We start from the raw sequence: 23,299 nt of genomic DNA on the forward strand, positions 1-23,299 counted from the left end.
ATATGGGTATTAGGCTATATTATCGGTTAATGTTGAGAAGTTTTGTTTAGGCAGAAGCCTGTCCAAATAATTAGGATGGTGTTTCTTGCCACTCAGCAAATTATAGCGCTAAATATTTGAATCTATTGTTGCAGTTCCATATATAACTTTTCTATGTTGGTTGGTTAAATGCTTATGTTATGAACATTTACTTTCATAACTTCTTGGACATAATCCAGCCAGTACTGTGTTCCTTAGTTGTGCCTTCCTGTATGATATATTTTATTATCAGATAGGTGCTTTCATTAAAGTGCGATGATTGTAGTAAATGTTATTAAGAGCTCTAGTTTTGTTGGGCAACGGCATCTGTTTGAAGGATTAGCCTAAATTCTTACACTCTATTCATGTTTGCAATTTATAGAGGATGATGCACCCAGGATACTATTCCACGCATGCTCTATCCATGAGGTTTACAGCATTATTGTTTTTAGGCGACACGAGCATACATAAATCCATTCCCACAACTTCTAACTTATACTGGGCTACTCATCCTTGCATCTTGACACAAACTACAAAAGTGATCATGCTTAAGCAAGGCACTTGTATTTATCTCTGCAGGTCTCCTTATTACATAATGTTGTTCTCAATCCAATGGCTGGACATGATCAACCAGCTCTTCCTTACATCACCCCTTCACATTGGGTAAGTCAGGATCTGATAATCACTGGAGAGGAAAAAAAGTAACTTTAAGAACTTCGAAATTACTCGACGGGAACTCTTCTTTCGCTTAGATCATGACTCTTGTGATCCAAAAAAAATACAAGCCGATCCCATATTCAGCTTTGGATTTCATCTTGAACATGAACTGCAGTACCTTTGAGAAAGTCTGTATATTAAACTTGTTCAATAGATCTATGTATTTAGACTAGGCTACAGGCTTTTGTAATGGTACTTGTACAACAGACTAGAATTAGTGGAGACTTTGGCTAAGATTAGCAAACTGCCACATGATATTGTAACATGACTATGAACCAGATGTTGATATAAATCAGTCATCAGCCCTGGGTATGCGAAGAACGATAACAATCCATTGAGGTGCAAGTATTTCCTCATTTCTCCCCTCGCTTCTTGACATTGACGTCGAATTTGAGCCCTGTGCTAGCACTGTTTCAAAAATTAAGATCTTGATTCTATCTCAAAGATGCAGAGATGATAGGCTTGAAGAGCAATATGACTAAGCTAGAACTCTCATAGGAAAGTGAAAAGAATGAGAGAGAACAAATTAACTATTTTTTTGGTGCAGAACAGATTAACTATTCAGTATGGCTAATGGAAAGTTAAACAGGGTTTTACTGGATAGTTACTGAGATAAGGGATCACAATTAACACACCATAAGAGAGGTGATATACAAAAAAATCTAGAGCTTAATATGTTTGTATGAAATAAGTTTCTGCATCATTGATTCTCATTGGTGTATCTAGAGCATTGCAACCTGAGATCTATTATTTTGCACTTAAGGAACATCAGCAAGATTATTTGCAAATATTTCTTCTGTTCTTCAACTTTTTAATCTAATGGAGGATCCTACCCTCTTTAAATGCTTAAACTTAGAGCATTTGACACTATTCATCCAACACACACACCATTTACAAATTGTGCAAGCTGTAGGCTGTAATGGCTGCTCGACTATGTCATTAGAATTCATATGCAAATGTGAACTTTCAGGTGCACCTACTCAGGTGGCCGGCCGGTGTTATCTGTGCTAAAAGGCTATAAAAAACTCATATTTTGATCATCGACGGCATAGAGCCTTTAGGAATCCTTCTCACCATTTTATAGATCGTGCAAGCTATCAGCCGTAATAGCTGCTTCAGTGTAACTCCAACGTTGGACTTTGATGAAAGGTTAAAACTTTCCGGTGCACCTGCCTGAGGTGCAAGACTCCGGCTAAAACAGTTCTCCACCTCAAACATTACAAGCTCAGGCCATAAACATCATGTAACAAGATAACTTAGATGCATAAAAATATTTCCCAAGCCTGATGCTTCTACATAACAGTGCTACATTCAGCCATTTTGTACACGACAAACCATCCAATCATGATGGCTACAACCCTGAATGAACAAACAGAGTGAGATAATATCAACATACATCCTTTCTTTGAGAACAATAAATTAAACCCTAATATAAGAAAGTTTGTTTATCCCTGTTCTTCTGGTAATATCAGCTAACCATTAGTATTTTACTAGCATGCTACTGTAATTTCATCTCTAGTTACAAAACTTGTGATCAACAGAATAAGTTGCAAACTAGAAGCGGTAGACCTATTGGTGGAAACTTTCGATAATCTGCAAGCTGTACGTAAATGATATCATAGATTTTAAAAGCTTCTTTCAAGACAGATAGATTTCCCCCACTTAAATCCTAGTAACTCTTGAATGCTTTCTTTCATGCTGCTCTTTAAAACTGTACAACCATATATATCTTAATTTATATATAATCAATCCAAAGAATCCTTTTTGGATGCTTCCTTGTTCCAAAAAGAAAGCAAGTACTTTTAACACAATCAAGCAGCGCTTATGTGAAATTTTAAGACTTCAAAGTGCATTGAAAAATGATAAAATTGAGCGAAACTACTCATTATGTAGCCTGATTTGTCCATAATTTACCAATAAAACCTTGCATATGAGACAAAAAAGTTACTGCACGTTGGTAAATGATGTTGAATCAAGATAATTTTAAGCTATTGGTAAATCTTTCTAATCCTCCTTTGTCAACTTAGTGTCAATTTGTTAATACTCTATGAAGCTTAGTAGATGGAAGCTTCCTAAATATCGAACATGTACCCGCTTCTTAAGAGTGTGGTTGGAAATGGACTTAGGCTTGGCTAGCTCCAAGTTGGACTTTCGGCCTAACATGAAAAATTCAAGTCGGGCTTCGGTCTTGACCCTAAGCCTCAATTAAGTTTCAACTTTCAAGCCAGGTTCGGTTCTAGCCTTGGCTCGAACCAAAGCCCAGCTACCTCTCCTATGAAAATATCTCCCCATCTCAATGCCTCCTCTCAGGCTCATCTCAATGTCCCTTCTCCTAGTCCTTTTCCTTAGTCAAGACACCTCCCTCCATTTCAACACCCCTTCTCTTTATCATTTTTTCTCTCACTTCCCCTTCTCTTTGGCAACAATAGCAATAATCCCCATACCCACCTTTGAATCTAGACCTCTACATTTCAACACCCCTTCTTTCCATCCTTTTCTCTCACTACCCCTTTTCTTTAGTTAGGACACTTTCCTCTATTTCAACATCCCTTCTCTCCATCCTTTTGTCTCACTGTCTCTTCTCTTTGGAGACAATGATGATAATCCCCGTTCCCTCCTTTGAATCTAGACCTCCCTATGGCCAGTGGTAGAGGAGGATGACGTCGACCACTATGTCGTCCTTGACCTCCCCTCGAACAACAATTGTGCCACCCTAACCCTAAAGCAGATCAAGAAAGCCTACCAGAACCATCCCGCATCCATCACCAGGACAAGCGTCCTAACAACTCTAACACCATCGCAACTTCTAGCACCTCAAGGATGAGTCCAAGCAATATAAATTTGATACTCCCCTCTCCGTAGTGCACCTCCCATCCTGGCACCCCTTTCTCTTCCCCTCATTGTTGGTGCCTCTCTAATCTAAACTCTCTTCCCATCTGTCTCTCGATGCCCATACAGATCGCCTTTTCCCTCTCTCTCATATTTATCTCACACTCTTCCTTTCCTCCCTCTTGATGCCTCTCCCTCCCTCTCTTCCCCTACCCTTCTCAAGTGAACGATGGAGGCTGACTCGAAGCCCCTATGAGGTGAGGTTTGGGTGTTCTTTTGGCCTATCAAGCTTGATTCGGGCTGGGCTATTCGGGCTTCTAATCGAAACCAGGTTCAAGCTTGGGTTAGGTTGAGATCTAACTTTATATAAATGTTTCGAGCTTAGGCCTAGCTCAAAGCTCAAAAACTTTTTCGAGACCGGGCCCAAGTAGTAGAGAAGCCCAAGCTAGCCCAATATAGTTCCAGCCCTATATAAAAGATTCCTTACTAAGAGTACTTCTAAAATATCTTTCCACTGCTCAAATGAACATTTGCTCCTACTTCCAGCAGCTAGGATATGGAGTTAGAAGTAGAGAAAAGAAATGAGAGAGTAAACTAGGATACCTAAGGGAGGATGCATTTGGATAGATTACACTTGCCATTCGAGAGTCTGGATATTTATAAAAGGAAAGGGGCAATAAGAATCGAACAGAAAAAGGAAAGCTACAAATGCAACAAAATGATGATGATAAGTGGGTTGGCATAGTCTATGAGAGTGAACCCTCCTGTTTTTAGCCTGACTATTAATTAAAGTTGTTAATTTTGGATATGATGGGATGAAGAAAACTTGAAAACCTTTTTCTAACAAGAAAAGAAAACACTCGATGACTTGATAGGACCAAATTCATTTTACCTTAAAGAGACTAGATCTCAATCCAAAATGTAAGGAAGGCTATATCATATCGAACCATCCAGTTCGGAGTGTACCGGGCCGTATCGAGCGTGGACCAGCACGGTTCCGCCCCTCGATTCGAAAAACCGGTGGAGGGGGAGAGGGAGAAGGAAAGAAAGGAAAATAGAGAAAGAGAGAGAGAGGGAGAAACAAAGAGGGAGGCGCTGGAGGAGAGAGAGGTGGATGGGGGAGAGAGGGGGCTCGAAGTCCCCTCTCCTTTGTGGCATCATAACAGGGATGGAGCCTGACCTCATTTTTTTTGAATTTTTTTCAAAGTCTGCCCCTATTACAACGCCACAAAGGAGAGGGGCTTCGAAAGCACTCTCCCCCCTCCCCTCGCCTCTCTATCTCCACCACCTTCTTCTTTCCTCTCCCTCTCACTCCATTTCTCTGTTTTCCTCTCTCCTCTCTCCCCCTCCCTCCGCCTCTCTCCCTCCCTTCCTCCCTCTCTCTTTTCCTCTCTCTCCTCCCTCTCCCCCTCCCTCGCTAGTTGTCATTTGTTGGTATGCGCTAGACTAATATAGTACCTCACCATATTGTGCCGCCGGCCTACTGGCATGAGTGTCGGTTCCAGTACTGTGGACCCTGGATGCAAGCTTAGGATTCAAAAACCATGCACTTCTCCACTGTAAACTAATTCATGCAAAATGAGAAGCACATGAGAACTTTTAGCAAAAACAATAATATCAAGAAGAGTTAAAAGACCAAAATAAAATGGATTTAACAATGGAAACATAAAGATCCATCAAATTACTTGGTGATGATCATAGGTCGTATGTAAACGTTTCTGCATCATCCTTTTTCTTTTTCAGTGGTTAAGCTGGGATAAAATACTGGGCCTCAAGCGATACAGATGCAACATTACTCCGAAGGTCACAATCTTATAATTACAGACCCAGAGTTCGATCCTAGCTTATCCTACTGAAGAAATTCTTCAACAACTCATAGAGCGAACATAGCATGGAGTCAAAAGTAGAGAAGGAAAAAGAGGAGCAAATTAAGTTGCTTATGGAAGGGGGATCTGGAAAGCTTGCACTTGCAATGTGAGACCTTGAGTATTTATAAAGAGAAAGGAGAAAAATGCATTGAATTTTTCTAACCAAAAGCTATTAATGCAACAGAGTGATGATGACAAGTGAATTGGCATGGTGTAAGAAAATAGCACATTCCCTTGATTTTGGTGTGACAATCAGTTACAGTTTGTTTTCGCTATGGTGGGAGGGACAAAATTGAAAAGTTCTTATGTGTTTGCATTTTCCGTCTAACAACTTGGGTATTTAAGCCGGTAAATAGTAAAAGCATCGAGTAAAAAAAAGGTACTAATAACAGAAATTGGCAAGATATGGATTGGCATTTGTTAAAAAAAAATGAAGCCCCTTGTTTTTCTGCGTGACATTCAGTTATACGATTGGTTTTGGCTATGATAGGATGGATGAAAATTGAAAAGTTCTCCGATGGGGTTGCACTTGCCACTTAATAGCATGGATATTTATAGAGGGAAAGAAATAAAAAGCATCAAGTAAAAATACAAAGAGAAAGCTAGTAATGCAACAAACCAGAGGCAACGTGTGGATTGGCATCGTGTAAGAAAACAATGAATCCCCTTTCCATATGAGAGCTTGGGTATTTATAACGAGAAAGGAGCAAAGAGCACTGAGTTTTTTTTTTTTTTAAATGGATGCTATTAATGCGAAAAGTAATGATGGAAGTGGTTTGGCATAGAGAAGATAAGAGTGAATCCTCTTGTTTTTGGCATGACATAGTTTGCTAGTTTTGGTTATGGTGGGATGGACGAATCTGAGAAGTTTGTGTTTGAATTTCCTATGACAATTTGCGTATTTAAAGAGGGAAGAGAGTAAGAATTGTCAAGTAGGAAAAAAAAAGAAAAAAAGCTATTAATGCGAGGAAATAGCAACAACAAATGGGTTGGCATGAAGGAAAAAGTGAATCCCCTTGATTTAGTGCGACATTTAGTTAGACTTTGTTGGTTTTGGTTGTGGTGGAATGGATGGAAACAGAAAAGTTTTTCCTATGGGCTCACACTTGTCACCTAATAGCGTGGATATTTATAAAGGAAAGGAAGCAAACAGCATCAAGTAAAAATAAAAACTAAAGCTACCAATGCAACAAAGTAGCATTGACATGACAATTGGTATGTTGTAAGAAAAAGTGAATCCCCTTATTTTTGAAGTGACATTCTATTACAATCTATTGGTTTTGGCTTTTGGTGGATGGACTAAAACTAAAAATTGGGCTTGGACTTGTGATGTAATATCTTGGTATTTATAAAACGAAAGGAGCAAAAAGCAGCAAGTAAGAAAATGGTATGCTACTAATGCAACAAATTGATAAAGACAAGAGGATTGGCATAGTCTCTGTAAGAAAAAGTGGAACGGCATGGTGCAGGAAAAGAGTGAATCCCCTTGTTTTAGTATGATATTCAGTTAAAGTTTGTTGGTTTTGGTTATGGTAACTGGATGAAAATTGAAAAGTTTACCAATAGGCTTAGTTCCTCTCAGGCGACTATATCCAAGTGAAAATTCTCTTCTTCACCATTTTTTAATTTATGTAGGTGTAATAAGGTTATTCATGATAAAATTTACTTTTGACTATTGTATTCGATTAGTTCAAGATAGCATTGAGGAGAATTAAGGTAAGAATGTAATATAGAGTTTTGAAATGTCAAGCACAATCAAATCTATGTGGTCTTGAATAGTCAAATTAGATCAAACCATGAAAAATATTTTAACTAGTTACCACCAAGGTAGCAAGTTTCAGCCAAAATGAATCAGTTTTTTGGTTGCAATTCAATCAGAGCTGATGAAAATGTTTGGTTCTGGCAACTTACAAGTAGTTTGTCCAATTCTGTTAGCTTCACTGCTATCAATTGAAACCAATTAAAACTATTGTTTTTTATTTCCAATTAATAAGGAATTGTATTTACTTTTTTGCAAGTTACACTTATACTATTCAACAGTAATAATATTATTAAAAATGTTTGTTTCCACTGAGAATGACCAAAACTATTTTTCTTACTATTTTTGTTTAACAAGTAATTGTGTTTGCTTTTTTTAATAAGATACACTAATACTATTTATTAAATGATTTCATTCATTAGTATGTTTGTTGAAACACATATTTATCCAGTAAGGCATCAACCATCAGGAAGTTCATGTGATTTCAAATTTTAAAGATTGCAACAAAGCTTAGGAAGTGCAGCAAAAAAATTAAGGCAAGAGAAGGGAGTTTGATAATTTAAAACACATCTTTTTAGCATTTTACACACCTAGTTGTATTCATTTGTTTGGTGATAGGATGTGAAAACTGATAAAAAGAAAGGACCACTTCTAATGATGATTAAGGATTTTAGACAATGTGTAGCGAGTACTTCCAATTGAAAAGATAGGTATAATTTGGACATTGAGTACTTTGTACAGACATACTATTATAGCTTAAAGATATATAATATTTAAACTTCAAAAGAAAGCGAGCATGCGAGAGAGAGAGAGAGAGAGAGGAAATTGTGCACGAGTATCATTTTTTTATGCCTAAAATGACCTAGGCTATGTAAATAATGATTGTGATTAATTCATCACATGATAAAAAGATGTCAAATAATTTTTCCTTTTTTTATTTTTTGAATTCTTCCGACTTTCTGACTGAAACTTCGAAATTTGGAGTGAACTGTCAAAATGGCTAAAAATATCTCCCCATCTCAATGCCTCCTTTCAGTCTCATCTCAATGTCCCTTTATTAGTCCTTTTCTTTCGTCAGGACACCTCCCTCTGTTTTAACAACCCTTCTCCCCATCCATTTCTCTCACTGCTTCTTCTTTTGGGTGACAATGATGATAATCCAGATACCCTCCTATAAATCTAGACTTCTCCTTTTCAACACCCCTTCTCTCCATCCTTTTCTCACATTGCCCCTTCTCTTTGGCAATAATGGCGATGGTCCCCATACCCTCCTTCGAAACTAGACCTCTCCATGGCCAGCGGCAGAGGAGTATGACGTTGAAAACTACTGTCTTTGACCTTCCCTCAAATAAGGATGGTGCCACCCTAACCCTAAAACAGATCGAGAAGGCCTACTAGAACCATCCTGCATCCACACCTGGATAAGCATCCCAACAACCCTAACACCATTGCGACTTCTAGCACCTCAAGGATGAGCCCAAGCACTACAAGTTTGATGCCCCCCTCTCCATAATGCACCTCCAGTCCTGGCACCACTCTCTCTTTCCCTCACTCCCGGTGCCTCTCTTATCTATACTCTCTCTTCCCATCTTCCTCTCTTGATGCCCACACACCTCGCTGTTTCTCTCTCTCTCTCACTCTCTCTCTCTCTCGTGTCTTACACTTTTCTTTTCCTCCCTCTTGATGCCTCCCTCCCTCCCTCTCTTCCCCTGCTCCTCTCAAGTGAACAATGGAGGCCAACTCGAAGCCCCTATGAGGTGAGGTTTGGGTGTTCTTTTGGCCTATTAGGCTTGATTCGGTCAAGCTATTCAAGCTTCCAATCGAACCCGGGTTCAAGCTTGGGTCAGCTTCGGACAAAACTTTGCATAAATGTTTTGAGCCTAGGCCTGGCTCAAGGCCCAAAATCCTTTTCGAGTCTAGGCCCAACCAGCAAAGAAGCCCAAACTAGCCTAATACAGTTCTAGCCCTATATAAGTGCTTATAACTTATCTTTCCACTGCTCATACCAGCATTTGATCCTGATTCTGGCAGCTAGGATATGGAGTTAGAAGTAGAGAAGCGAAATGAGGAGTAAACTAGGATACCTGAGGGAGGATGCATCTGGATAGCTTACACTCGCCATTCGAGAGCTTGGATATTTGTAAAAGGAAAGAAGCAAAAGGCATTGAACCAAAAAAGGAAAGCTACTAATACAACAAAATAATGATGATAAGTGGGTTGGCATGGTCTAAGAGAAGAGTGAATCCTCTTGTTTTTAGCCTAACTGCTAGTTAAAGTTGTTGATTTTGGATATGATGGGATGAAGAAAACTTGGAAAGCTTTTTCTAACAAGGAAAGAAAATACTTGATGACCTAATAGGACTAAATCCATTTTAGCTTAAAGAGACTAGATCTCAACCCAAAATATACACCCATCACTAGTAATATCAAGAGATGTAAGTAAGGAAGGCTATACCGCACCGAACCACCCAATTCGAGGCGTACAGAGCTATACTGGGGCGGATCGGCACGGTTCCGTCCCTCAATTCGAGAAAACCGGTAAGGCAGGAGAGGGAGAAGGAAAGAGAAAAAGAGAGAGGGGGAGGGAGAGGGAGAGGGAGGGAGAGAGAGGAAAAGGGTGGCGGAGAGAGAGAGGCGGAGGGGGGAGAGGGCTTTCAAAGCCTCCTCTTCTCCGCGATGTCATAACAAGGGTGGAGCCCGATTTTTTGTTTTTTTTGAATTTTTTCAAGTGAAGTTGGTCCCAATTACAACATGTTGAGGAGAAGGGGCTATGAAAGCCCTCTCTCCACCTCTCTCCCTCCACCAGCCTCCCTCTCCCTTCCTCCATCTCTCATTACTCTCTCCTCTCTCTTCCCCTTCCCTTGCCTCTCTTTCTGCTACACTCTCCATCTCCATCCATTCCTCCCTCCCTCCCTCCCTCCCTCTCCTTCTCCCTCTTCCCCTTCCTCGCCAGTTGCCATTTGTTGGCATGCACGGATGCACCGGAATGGTACGGTACCATACCGTACTGCGCCACCAGGCTACAGGCATGGGTGCCAGTTCCAATATCGCGAATCTTGAACACAAGCTTAGGATACAAAAATCTTGCACTCCTCTACTATAAACTAATTCAAGAAAAGATGAGAAGCACATCAAAGATTTTAGTAATGAAAATAATAGCAAAAAGAGCACCGGTAAAAGATCAAAATAAAATGGATTTAAGAATGGAAACAGAAAGATCCATCATATTACTTGGTGATGATTATAAGTTATATGCAAAAGTTTCTGCATCATTTTTTTTTAATTTTTCAGTGGGAAGGCTAGGATAAGACGCTGGGCCCCAAGCGATAATAGATACAACCTTACTCCAAAGATCATATAATCTTAAGACTAAAGGCCCAAGAGTCTGATCCTAGCTTATCCCGCTGAAGAAAATCTTCAAGGGCTCAGAGAGCGGGCATAGTATGCGATCAAAAGTAGAGAAGGAAAAAGAGCTGTAAATTAAGATGTTTATGGAAGGGGAACCTGGAAAGCTCGCACTTGCGATGCGAGAGCTTGGGTATTTATAGAGAGAGAAGAAAAATGCATTGAATTTTTCTAACAGAAAGCTATTAATGCAACAAAATAATGATGACAAGCGAATTGGGTGGTTGTCAGAAAAGAGTGCATTCCCTTGTTTTTGGTGTGACAAACGGTTACAATTTGTTTGCTCTCGCTATGGTGGGGGGCACAAAATTTGAAAAATTCTTCTTATGTGCTGGCATTTTCCATCTGACAACTTGGGTTTAAAGGAGGCAAAGAATAAAAAGCATTGAGTGAAAAAAAAGCTACTAATACAAGAAAGTGGAAACAAATGGATTGGCATTTGTGAAAAAAATAAAACCCCTTGTTTTTCTGCGTGACATTTAGTTATGCTGTTGGCTTTTGATATGGTAGGATGAATGAATTGTAAAGTTCTCAGATGGAGTTGCACTTGCCACTTAATAGCATGGATATTTACAGAGGGAAATAAGCAAAAAGCATCAAGTAAAAATAAAAAGGGAAAGCTACTAATGCAACAAAGCAGAGGCAACATGTGAATTGGCATTGTGTAAGAAAACAATGAATCCCCTTGCCATATGAGAGCTTAGGTATTTATAAAGAGAAAGGAGCAAAAAGCGTTGAGTGTTCTTTTAAAAAAATGAAAGCTATTAATGCAACAAAGTAATGATAGACAAGTGGATTGGCATAGAGTAAGATAAAAGTGAATCCTCTTGTTTTTGGCATGACAACCGGTTAAAGTTTGTTGGTTTTGGCTATGGTGGGATGGACGACTCTGAAAAACTTATGTGCATGAATTTTCTATCTGACAACCTGGGTACTTAAAATAGAGTAAGATAAGAGTGAATCCTCTTGTTTTTGGCATGGCAATAGGTTATAGTTTGTTGGTTTTGGCTATGGTGGGACAGACAAATCTAAAAAACTTATGTGCTTGAATTTCCTATTTGACAACCTGGGTATTTAAAGAGGGAAGAGAGTAAGAAGTGTCACGTAGAAAGAAAAAAAAATGCAAAAAGCTATTAATGCAACGAAAACAAACAGGGTTGGCATGAAGGAAAAAGTGAATCCCCTTGCCTTAGTATGACATTTAGTTAGACTTAGTTGGTTTTGGTTGTGGTGGAATGGATGAAAATAGAAAAGTTTTTCCTATGGGCTTGCACTTGTCACCTAAGAGCATGGATATTTATAGAGAAAAAGGAGCAAAAAGCATCTAGTAAAATAAAAATAAAGCAGCATTGACATGTGAATCGATATGTTGTAAGAAAAAGTGAATCCCTTTATTTTTAAAGTGGCATTTTATTACAATCTATTGGTTTTGGCATTAGGTGGGCGAATGAAAATTAAAAAAGATTTTTCTGTGGGCATGGGCATGTCATGTAATATCGTTGTACTTATAAATGGAAAGGAGCAAAAAGCAGCAAGTAATAAAAGGATAAGCTGCTAATGCCACAAATTAATGAAGACCAGAGGATTGGCATAGTTTCTGTAAGAAAAAGTGTCATGATGTAGGAAATCTGCCTGTTTTTAGCATCAAAGTCAGCTAGAGTTTGTTGGTTTTGGTTATGGTATGTGGACCAAAATTGAAAAGTTTTCTAATAGGCTTAGTGTATTTGGCGAGATTATATCCAAGTGAATATTCTTTTATACTTTCGCTAATACCTTTCTTTTATACCTATTTGCAATGTCGGCTTGTAAAAGACTTGAGGACGGTGGTTAGATGCTTGACTTAATGGTCGACACCAGGGTCGGTGGAACTAGTACCAGGCACTGTACCGGTTATCCGGTGAAACAAGTCGGTACGGGCTGGCGCCGTGCCGTGCTAAACCTCTACCGACATAGTAGAAGCGGCAGGGGAGAGGGAGAACGAGAGAGAAAAAGGGAGAGAAGGGGGAGGCCGAGGGAGGACGGCAGAGAGCCAGCGGAGGACTGGGGAGCCGCTGCACAGAGGAGGCGGAGGTCAAAGAGCCGCTGCGCGAAAGAAAAGGTCCGTTTTAATCCCCTGTTTCATTCGACATAAGGGCCGCAGGGGCCACTTTTATTTTTGATATTTTTAAGTAAAAGTCGGCAAACCAATTGTCGGTTTCACTTAATTTTTTTATTTTAAAAAAATTATGTGAAGCCGACAATGGGTTTGACGACTTTCACCTAAAAACGCCAAAAATAAAAGTTGCCCCTCCGGCCCCTATTTCAAACGAAATAGGGGACCAGATGAGCCTCTCTTTTGCAGCTTCCTCCTCCGCGCAGTGGCTCCTCAGCCTCCGCCGGCCCGCCTCGACCTTCCTCTCCCTCTCCCTCCCTCCCCCGCTCTCTCTGTTTTCTTCTTTTTATTCGTCTTCTCGCACTCCGGTGCCGGTCTCGTTTTCGTCGCCAGAACCATCTCGATCTTCGGCCGGTACGGCTTGGGACGCCTAGAACCGGGCAGTTCGGAATGGTTCCGCCAACCCTAAACAACACAATAGCTCACCAACACCTTGTTTATTACAAAACTAGGTTGTGGAACAAATTTTATATCCTGGAATGTACATAGGAAGGGAACCAATATGCAAATTGGTTGGCTAATTTGGGACTCTTGGACCTAGGATTCATCTCTAGGTCTGCACCTCGGATTTTGGATTTTAATAGAATGGATAAATTTGCATGTAGATACACTACAATACAATGTCAATAAATACTCTATGGTAAGATAGTGTTATTCAGAAAACACTATATAATGATCCCCATATTGATCTCTAATATTTATTGATCCCTACAGGTTTTAGTCAAAGCATGCAAACAAAATCCGCTATTTATATGAAAAATTTTTGAAGAAAATATGTAAAAACACTCCCATGTTGATCTCATACTTCCACAACCATAACTTATAAGTTTCATATAAAGATTCTCATTTTTATCTCTATACAAAACATGTTGATGAAAAATTGTATAATGATTCTCATAGCAATCTCTTATTATTTACTTACTCCTTTTCAAGATACGCCGTCTCGGTACTGGGCACCGTATTGGTGCACGTTATCACTGTGTCAGTACAGTACAGTATGGAGCGGTTCGGCGTACCAAATATTGGTACGCCACCCATACTGTGCACTGATACCGAACTGATATGGAATAGTATGCTCCGTACCATCCGGTTCGGTACAGTATGGCGTCCCATGCTCCTTTTGGCTAACCAAATTTACTAATTTTTAACTTACAAGTTTCGTATAGCATCCTTAAAAAAGTTTGTCGTCTCCATATAGGATATTTTCAAAAAATATATAGGACTTTCGACTTACAAGTTTCATATAACATCCTTAAAAAAGTTTGTCGCCTCCATATGGGATATTTTCAAAAAATATATAGGACGGATTTAGAGAAATTTCATATTTAGACTCTATAAAAAATATGTTCAATAGAAATTATTAGAAGATTCCAAAGTCGATTTATGATTACTTAGTGCTCGATAGTTCTCATTTCCATGTGCCCTCTATTTTTGACAGTCTTCCTAGGGTGAAGACATATGGTTCCTTCCCTACATTGAACTTAAGTTTTGAGCATGAAAACATGAAAACGTTTGAGAAAATTTGGTTTTAAGTTACCTTGAATTAAGTAATTAAATTGCCCTTAGTTCTAGGTGTCATGTTGAGGTCGCTATATGGAGGTTTCAAATCATGGGTAGGTGTGACAGATAGAACAAGCAGAACCTGTAAACATAGAAAAGGTTTTCTTATTGCATGAAGTCATCATGGAAGAGCATCGCTATGTGCTTGCCACCTGAAAAAGGGTGTGTCCAAAGTTAAGGAAGGAATGAAGATATATGCTCTGAGCTAGGCTTAGGAGGCAGTCCCATCTGACCTGTGAATCCGTGACAACTTCCATGGTCCTATTGAAGTCACCAACCTTGCATGATCTTTTTTTGTATGATTTTAAATGCGCTAAGCAGACTTGGAAATGGGCTTAGTTTTACATCCCTATCAAATTTTTCTAGGTTTTATGAAAGCCCAAAGACCCCTGAGTTAATTCAGATTACTCTTTGCTCAACTAGTTGTATCCTCTAGACTGCAAGAAATGAAAGAATCTTTCAACATGCCGATACTTAAACTGATCAGTTGGCTAAGTGTGCTAGCCATTCATGTCCTTCTGAAATTTAGCATGGCTAATGACACATCTGAATCATGTTCCTCTTCGTAAATATCCTGGTTTCCCCTTCCTATGGACTTGGTTTAAAGTCAACTTCGAAGGCACTGTTCACAATTCAGCCAATAAGTGGAATTTTAAGAAGTACTTATCCTTTTGGTTAAAGTCAATCTAAAGAATCCTTTTTGGATGCTTCCTCGTACCAAAAAAGAAAGTAAGAACTTTTAGCACAATCAAACAGCGCTTATGTGGAATTCTAAGAATTCAGAGTGCATCCAAAAATGATAAAATTCAGAGAAACTACTCATTGTGTAGCCTGATTTGTCCATAATTTACCTATAAAACTTTGCATATGAGGCAGAAAATTTACTGCATCTTGGTAAATGATGTTAAACCAAGATAACCTTAAGCTATAGGTAATCATCTTTCTAATCCTCCTTTGTCAACTTAGTGTCAGTTTGTTAATTCTCTATGGAGCTTAGTAGATGGAATCTTCCTAAATATCCAACATGCACCCACTTCCTTCGAGTATGGTTGGAAATGGACTTGGGCTGGGCCATCTCCAAGTTGGACTTTCAGCCTAACCTAAAAAATTCAAACCGGCTTGGGCCTTGAACCTAAGGCTCGATTAAATTTCAAGCCAACTTTCGTTCTAGTGTTGGCTCGGACCAAAGCCAATTGTCTCCTCTAAAAATATCTCCCCATCTCAATGCCACCTCTCAGTCTCACTCTCATCTCAATGTCTCTATATTAGGCATTTTCTTTAGTCAGGACACCTCCCTCCATTTCAACACCCCTTCTCCCCATCCATTTCTCTCACCACCTCTTCTTTTGGGCGACAATGATGATAATCCCCATACCCTCCTATGAATCTAGACTTCTCCTTTTCAACACCCCTTCTCTCCATCCATATCTCACATTGCCCCTTCTCTTTGGCAACAATGACGATAGTCCCCATACCCTCCTTTGATTCTAGAGCTCTCCATGGCCAGCGGCAGAGGAGTATGACGTTGAAAACTATTGTCCTTGACCTCCCCTCAAATAAGGATGGTGCTTTAGCAAAAAAAAAAAAAAAAAAAGAAGGATGGTGCCACCCTAACCCTAAAACAGATCGAGAAGGCCTACTAGAACCATCCTGCATCCACACCTGGACAAGCATCCCAACAGCCCTAACACAATTGCGACTTCTAGCACCTCAAGTCCTCCTTCGAGAACCTCAAGGATGAGCCCAAGCACTACAAGTTTGATGCTCCCCTCTCCATAACGCACCTCCAGTCCCGGCACCTCTCTCTTTCCCTTACTCCCGATGCCTCTCTTATCTACATTATCTCTTCCCATCTTCCTCTCTTGAAGCCCACGCACCTTGCCGTTTCTCTCTCTCTCATGTCTATCTTACACTTTTCTTTTCCTCCCTCTTGATGTCTCCCTCCCTCCCTCTCTTCCCTTCCTTCTCTCAAGTGAACAATGGAGGCCAACTCAAAGCCCCTATGAGGTGAGGTTTGGGTGTTCTTTTGGCCTATTAGGCTTGATTCGGTCAGGCTATTCGGGCTTCCAATCGAACTCGGGTTCAGGTTTGGATCAACTTCGGACAAAACTTTGCATAAATGTTTTGAGCCTAGGCCTGGATCAAGGCCCAAAAACCTTTTCGAGTCTAGGCCCAACTAGCAAAGAAGCCCAAACTAGCCTAATACAGTTCTAGCCCTATATAAGTGCTTCCTTACTAAGAGTGCTTATAACTTATCTTTCCACTGCTCATACCGGCATTTGATCCCGATTCTGGCAGCTAGGATATGGAGTTAGAAGTAGAGAAGCGAGATGAGGAGTAAACTAGGATACCTGAGGGAGGATGCATCTGGATAGCTTACACTTGCCATTCGAGAGCCTGAATATTTGTAAAAGGAAAGAAGCAAAAGGCATTGAACTGAAAAAATAAAGCTACTAATACAACAAAATAATGATGATAAGTGGGTTGGCATGGTCTAAGAGAAGAGTGAATCCTCTTGTTTTTAATCTGACTGCTAGTTAAAGTTGTTGATTTTGGATATGATTGGATGAAGAAAACTCGGAAAGCTTTTTTTAACAAGGAAAGAAAATGCTTGATGACCTAATAGGACCAAATCCATTTTAGCTTAAAGAGACTAGATCTCAACTCAAAATATACACCCATCACTAGTAATATCAAGAGACTAGATCTCAACTCAAAATATACGCCCATCACCAGTAATATCAAGAGATGCAAGTAAGAAAGACTGTACCGCAACAAACCACCCAGTTCGAGGCGTACAAAGCCATACTGGGGGCGGACCGGCACGGTTCCGTCCCTCAGTTCGAGAAAACCGGCGAAGGAGAGGAGAGAGAGAAGGAAAGAGAGGAAAAGAGAGAGAGGGGGAGGGAGAGGGAGAGGAAGAGGAAGGAAGGTTGATTTTGGATATGATTGGATGAAGAAAACTTGGAAAGCTTTTTTTAATAAGGAAAGAAAATGCTTGATGACCTAACAGGACCAAATCCATTTTAGCTTAAAGAGACTAGAACTCAACCCAAAATATACACCCATCACCAGTAATATCAAGAGATGCAAGGAAGGAAGGTTGTACCGCACCGAACCCCCAGTTCGAGGCGTACAGAGCCATACTGGGGGCGGACCGGCGCGGTTCCGTCCCTCAGTTCGAGAAAACCGGTGAGGAAGGAGGAGAGGAGAAGGAAAGAGAGGAAAAAAAAGAGAGGGGGAGGGAGGGGGAAGGGAGAGGGAGGAAAAGGGCGGCGGAGAGACAGAGAGGCGGAGGGGGGAAGAGAGGGCTTTCGAAGCCTCCCCTTCTTTGTGGTGTCATAACTAGGGTGGAGCCTAGCTCTTTTTTTTTTGAATTTTTTCAAGTGAAGTTGGCCCCTGTTACAACACGAGGAGGAGAGGGGGCTATGAAAGCCCTCTATCCCCCTCCCTCCACCTCTCTCCCTCCGCCAGCCTCTCCCTCTCCCTCCCTCCATCTCCCATTACTCTCCTTCTCTCTCTTCCCCTCCCCTTGCCCCACTTTCTGCCACACTCTCCCTTTCCATCCCTCCCTCCCTCGCTCCCTTCCTCTCTCTTTCTCTCTCCCCGTCCCTCATCAGTTCCCATTTGTCGGTATGCATTAGAACGGCACGGTACCATATCGTACTATGCCACCAGTCTACCAGCATGGGTGTCAGATTCGATATTGCGGATCTTGAACACAAGCTTAGGATTCACATACCTTGCACTCCTCTGCTATAAACTAATTCATGAAAAGATGAGAAGCACATCAGAGATTTTAGCAATAAAAATAATAGCAAAAAGAGCATGGGTAAAAGACCAAAATAAAATGGATTTAAGAATGGAAACAGAAAGATCCATCATATTACTTGGTGATGATTATAGGTTGTATGCAAAAGATTCCGTATCATTTTTTTCTTTTTCAGTGGGAAGGCTGGAATAAGACGCTGGGCCCTAAGCGATAATAGATGCAACCTTACTCCAATGGTCATATAATCTTATGACTAGAGGCCCAAGGGTCTGATCCCAGCTTATCCCGCTGAAGAAAATGTTCAAGGGCTTAGAGAGCGAGCATAGCATGCGATCAAAAGTAGAGAAGAAAAAAGAGTTGTAAATTAAAATGCTTATGAAAGGGGGATCTGGAAAGCTCGCACTTGCGATGTGAGAGCTTGGGTATTTATAGAGAGAAGAAAAATGCATTGAATTTTTCTAACCAAAAGCTATTAATACAACAAAATAATGATGTCAAGCGAATTGGGTGGTTGTAAGAAAAGAGTGCGTTCCCTTGTTTTTGGTGTAACAAACGGTTGCAATTTGTTTGCTCTCGCTATGGTGGGGGACACAAAATTTGAAAAATTCTTGTGTGCTTGCATTTTCCATCTGACAACTTGGGTTTTAAGGAGGCAAAGAATAAAAAGCATTAAGTAAAAAAAAGCTACTAATACAAGAACATGGCAACAAATGGATTGGCATTTGTGAAAAAAATAAAACCCCTTGTTTTTCTGCATGACATTCAGTTATACTGTTGGCTTTTGATATGGTAGGATGAATGAAATTGAAAAGTTCTTAGATGGAGTTGCACTTGCCACTTAATAGCATGGATATTTATAGAGGAAAATGAGCAAAAAGCATCAAGTAAAAACAAAAAGAGAAAGCTACTAATGCAGCAAAGTAGAGGCAACATGTGAATTGGCATTGTGTAAGAAAACAATGAATCCCCTTGCCATATGAGAGCTTGGGTATTTATAAAGAGAAAGGAGCAAAAAGCATTGAGTGTTTTTTAAAAAAATGAAAGCTATTAATGCAACAAAGTAATGATGACAAGTAGATTGGCATAGAGTAAGATAAGAGTGAATCCTCTTGTTTTTGGCACCGGTTAAAGTTTGTTGATTTTGGCTGTGGTGGGATCAAGGTCCACCATACCGACCGTACCGATGTACCGGTAGACGCCGGTACCATTGGTTTGGCTTGGTTCACGCATCCAAAAGCTCCAAAAAAATTTAAAACCGATACGGGCCGGTACGGTTGGCCGATTCGGGTCGGTTCCGACCGATATGAGCCGGTACCGATTTTTAACACCGAACCAGAATGGTCAAAGCTGGTACCGGTTCGGTACGGGCTGAACAGGCTGGTACAGATCCTTGGGTAGGATGGACGAATCTGAAAAACTTATGTGCCTGAATTTTCTATCTGACAACCTGGGCATTTAAAATAGAGTAAGATAAGAGTGAATCCTCTTGTTTTTGGCATGGAAATAAGTTATAGTTTGTTGGTTTTGGCTATGGTGGGATGGACTAATTTGAAAAACTTATGTGCCTGAATTTTCTATTTGACAACCCGGGAATTTAAAAAGGGAAGAGAGTAAGAAGTGTCACATAGAAAAAAATGCAAAAAGCTATTAATGCTATTAATGCAATGAAAACAAATGGGTTGGCGTGAAGGAAAAAGTGAATCCCCTTGCCTTAGTGTGACATTTAGTTAGACTTTGTTGGTTTTGGTTGTGGTGGAATGGATGGTGCTTTAGCAAAAAAAAAAAAAAAGGATGGTGCCACCCTAACCCTAAAGTAGATTGAGAAGGACTACTAGAACCATCCTGCATCCACACCTGGACAAGCATCCCAACAGCCCTAACACCATTGCGACTTCTAGCACCTCAAGTCCTCCTTCGAGAACCTCAAGGATGAGCCCAAGCACTACAAGTTTGATGCTCCCCTCTCCATAATGCACCTCCAATCCCGGCACCTCTCTTTCTTTCCCTTACTCCAGGTGCCTCTCTTATCTACATTATCTCTTCCCATCTTCCTCTCTTGAAGCCCACGCACCTCGCCGTTTCTCTCTCTCATATCTATCTTACACTTTTCTTTTCCTCCCTCTTGATGCCTCCCTCCCTCCCTCTCTTCCCTTCCTCCTCTCAAGTGAACAATGGAGGCCAACTCGAAGCCCGTATGAGGTGAGGTTTTGGTGTTCTTTTGGCCTATTAGGCTTGATTCAGTCAGGCTATTCGGGCTTCCAATCGAACCCGAGTTCAGGCTTGAGTCAGCTTCAGACAAAACTTTGCATAAATGTTTTGAGCCTAGGCCTGGCTCAAAGCCCAAAAACCTTTTCGAGTCTAGGCCCAACCAGCAAAGAAGCCCAAACTAGCCTAATACAGTTCTAGCGCTATATAAGTGCTTCCTTACTAAGAGTGCTTATAACTTATCTTTCCACTACTCATACCGGCATTTGATCCCGATTCTGGCAGCTAGGATATGGAGTTAGAAGTAGAGAAGCGAAATGAGGAGTAAACTAGGATACCTGAGGGAGGATGCATCTGGATAGCTTACACTTGCCATTCGAGAGCCTGAATATTTGTAAAAAGAAAGAAGCAAAAGGCATTGAACCGAAAAAGGAAAGTTACTAATACAACAAAATAATGATGATAAGTGGGTTGGCATGGTCTAAGAGAAGAGTGAATCCTCTTGTTTTTAGCCTGACTGCTAGTTAAAGTTGTTGATTTTGGATATGATTGGATGAAGAAAACTTGGAAAGCTTTTTTTAACAAGGAAAGAAAACGCTTAATGACCTAATAGGACCAAATCCATTTTAGCTTAAAGAGACTAGATCTCCACTCAAAATATACGCCCATCATCAGTAATATCAAGAGATGCAACCAAGAAAGGCTATACCGCACCAAACCACCCAGTTCAAGGCGTACAAAGCCATACTGGGGGCGGACCGACAGTAATATCAAGAAAACTGGCGAAGGAGAGGAGAGGGAGAAGGAAAGAGAGGAAAAGAGAGAGAGGGGGAGGGAGAGGGAGAGGAAGAGGAAGGGAGGGAGATAAAGGAAAAGAGCGGCAGAGAGAGAGAGAGGCGGAGGGGGGAGAGAGGGCTTTCGAAGCCTCCTCTTCTATGCAGTGTCATAACAAGAATGGAGCACGGCCTTTTTTTGTTGAATTTTTTCAAGTGAAGTCAGCCCCTGTTACAACACGTAGAGGAAAGGGGGCTATGAAAGACCTCTCACCCCCTCCCTCCACCTCTCTACCTCCGCCAGCCTCTCCCTCCCTCCATCTCTCATTACTCTCTCCTTCTCTCTCTTCCCCTCCCCTTGCCTCTCTTTCTGCTACACACTCCCTCTCCATCCCTCCGTCCCTCCCTCCCTCCCTCTCTCTCCTTCTCCCTCTCCCCCTCCCTCATCAGTTCCCATTTGTTGGTATGCACCGGCCGGAACGGCACAGTACCATACCGTACTGTGCCACCAGTCTACCAGCATGGGTGCCGCGTGCCGGTATTGCGGAACTTGAACACAAGCTTAGGATTCAAAAACCTTGCGCACTCCTCTGACACGATCTATGTCCTGGAAATACCAGGAACAAGATAAATCTGAAACGAACATATATATGTCTCAAAGTAGCATTTTGTTTTAATTTCATGTACATGAATCATACCAATGAAGGTAGATAGATAGAGAGAGAGAGGCAGAGAGAGAGAGAGTTTTCAGACGATAAAAGCAGGGAAGTAGTATAACTATTCATCCATCAAAATCTCAGACAGAATTCGTGAGTTCTTTAGATATATAACAAGTAATGATAGCATAAATCAGAATGCAGAAATAATAATAATATAAAAGGATTTTCAGAGATGGAAAACAACTGACTTGATGAGCATCCCATCGAGAAACCTGTTCAACGAAAGTCCTGTGGCATGGCATCAAAAGAGAACACTATGCGCGGGGTCCAACAAGTCCTCCTCGATCCACTGATAGAACCTCAGAAGACCGAGGTTTCGAGGGGGTTAGGGTTTGATATCAGTTACCTGATCCCAAGAAGAGGTGGCGTAGTTGGTAGCGTCTGGATCATTAGATCTAGGGAGAGCAGCATTCGCCATGGATTCGAGGAGAAGAAGACGAAGGAGAAGCAGGGAAGAGGAGAGGAACGACGGAGAGCCTCGTTTCAAAGGCTATGAGGTATTTATTTGTAGCGGCGGTGTTGAAGGGAAAATTGTTGCAAGGTTCCGATTTCACCTTTTGGGGCTCGTTTGGTTCGCAGGAAAATGAGGGGGGAAAGTGTGGTCAACGGGAAAGTAATGAAATGCCTCTTGTTTGGTTGGAGTTTTCAAAGGAGAGAGATGGGAAAGTTGTATTCCCATGGGAATATGATTCCCACATTTCATGGGAAAGTCTTTCCCATGAGAAACATGGGAAAGTTACTTTCCCATGAGGTGGGAATCACTCCTTTTTTATTTTTTCCCAAAAAGACCCTTCAGCATTAAAGAAGCATTAAAGAGGCATTAAAGACCTAATTTTTATTAAGGGCATAATAGGAATTATACATAACTTTCCTAGGAAAGTGGATGGTCAACCAAACATAAGCACTTTGGAAATTTGTCACTTTCCCATGGTTAACCAAACATGCCAAAAGTACTTTCCTAGGTATCCTCTTCCTAGGAATCTGATTCCCAGGAATCATATTCCTAGGAGGGAAAATACTTCCCGTGAACCAAACGAGCCCTTGGTATTTATAGTTTTTCCCAGGGGGACTCCATGCCTTTACATAGAATGTGGAAAGGGTATGCGAAAATATGGTAAGGTCCCTATTTGGATCTACAATTATTGATGGATTCTTATCTAAGCAAATTTCATACTTGGGACTCCAAAACTTTGCAGTGATTGGATGGTTAAGTAACTCTCAACGGTCGACAAAGCAGGCTCACTTGCACCTTGCCGTTACAAATCGGGGCTGTGGTTCAAAATTTCATATCCTCAAACTATATAGGAAGGAAACTAATAAGCAGCTCGGAATTTGAATTTTGTTAGAATGGATAAATTTGCCTGTACATACTCTATAGTAATCGATGAAACTCTTACAAAAAAAAAATGCAATCTTATTCAGGAAACACTATGTGATGATCTCCATATTAATATCTAATATTTCACTGATTTTTACAGGTTTTACTCAAAGCTTACGAACAAAATCTGCTCTTGATATGAAA

At 40.7% G+C, this 23,299-nt stretch overlaps 1 long non-coding RNA gene across 2 annotated transcripts; it reads right to left on the bottom strand.

Moving 5' to 3' along the window:
• Positions 1–563: 563 nt before the first annotated feature.
• LOC113461048 (uncharacterized) lies at positions 564–22,332 on the bottom strand. 2 transcript variants are annotated; one of them, XR_016398704.1, is made up of 2 exons: positions 21,966–22,332; positions 564–1,143 (listed from the first exon to the last, which is right to left on the bottom strand). It is a non-coding gene; the product is annotated as an uncharacterized LOC113461048 (long non-coding RNA). The 2 variants fall into 2 exon arrangements; XR_016398705.1 differs by having other exon boundaries at positions 564–2,094.
• Between the last annotated feature and the right edge of the window lie 967 nt (positions 22,333–23,299).

This window comes from Phoenix dactylifera, chromosome 16 (assembly GCF_051530095.1).
Source record: "Phoenix dactylifera cultivar Ajwa chromosome 16, Ajwa_hap1_PhDact_Kaust_v1.1, whole genome shotgun sequence".
Lineage (NCBI taxonomy): Eukaryota > Viridiplantae > Streptophyta > Magnoliopsida > Arecales > Arecaceae > Phoenix > Phoenix dactylifera.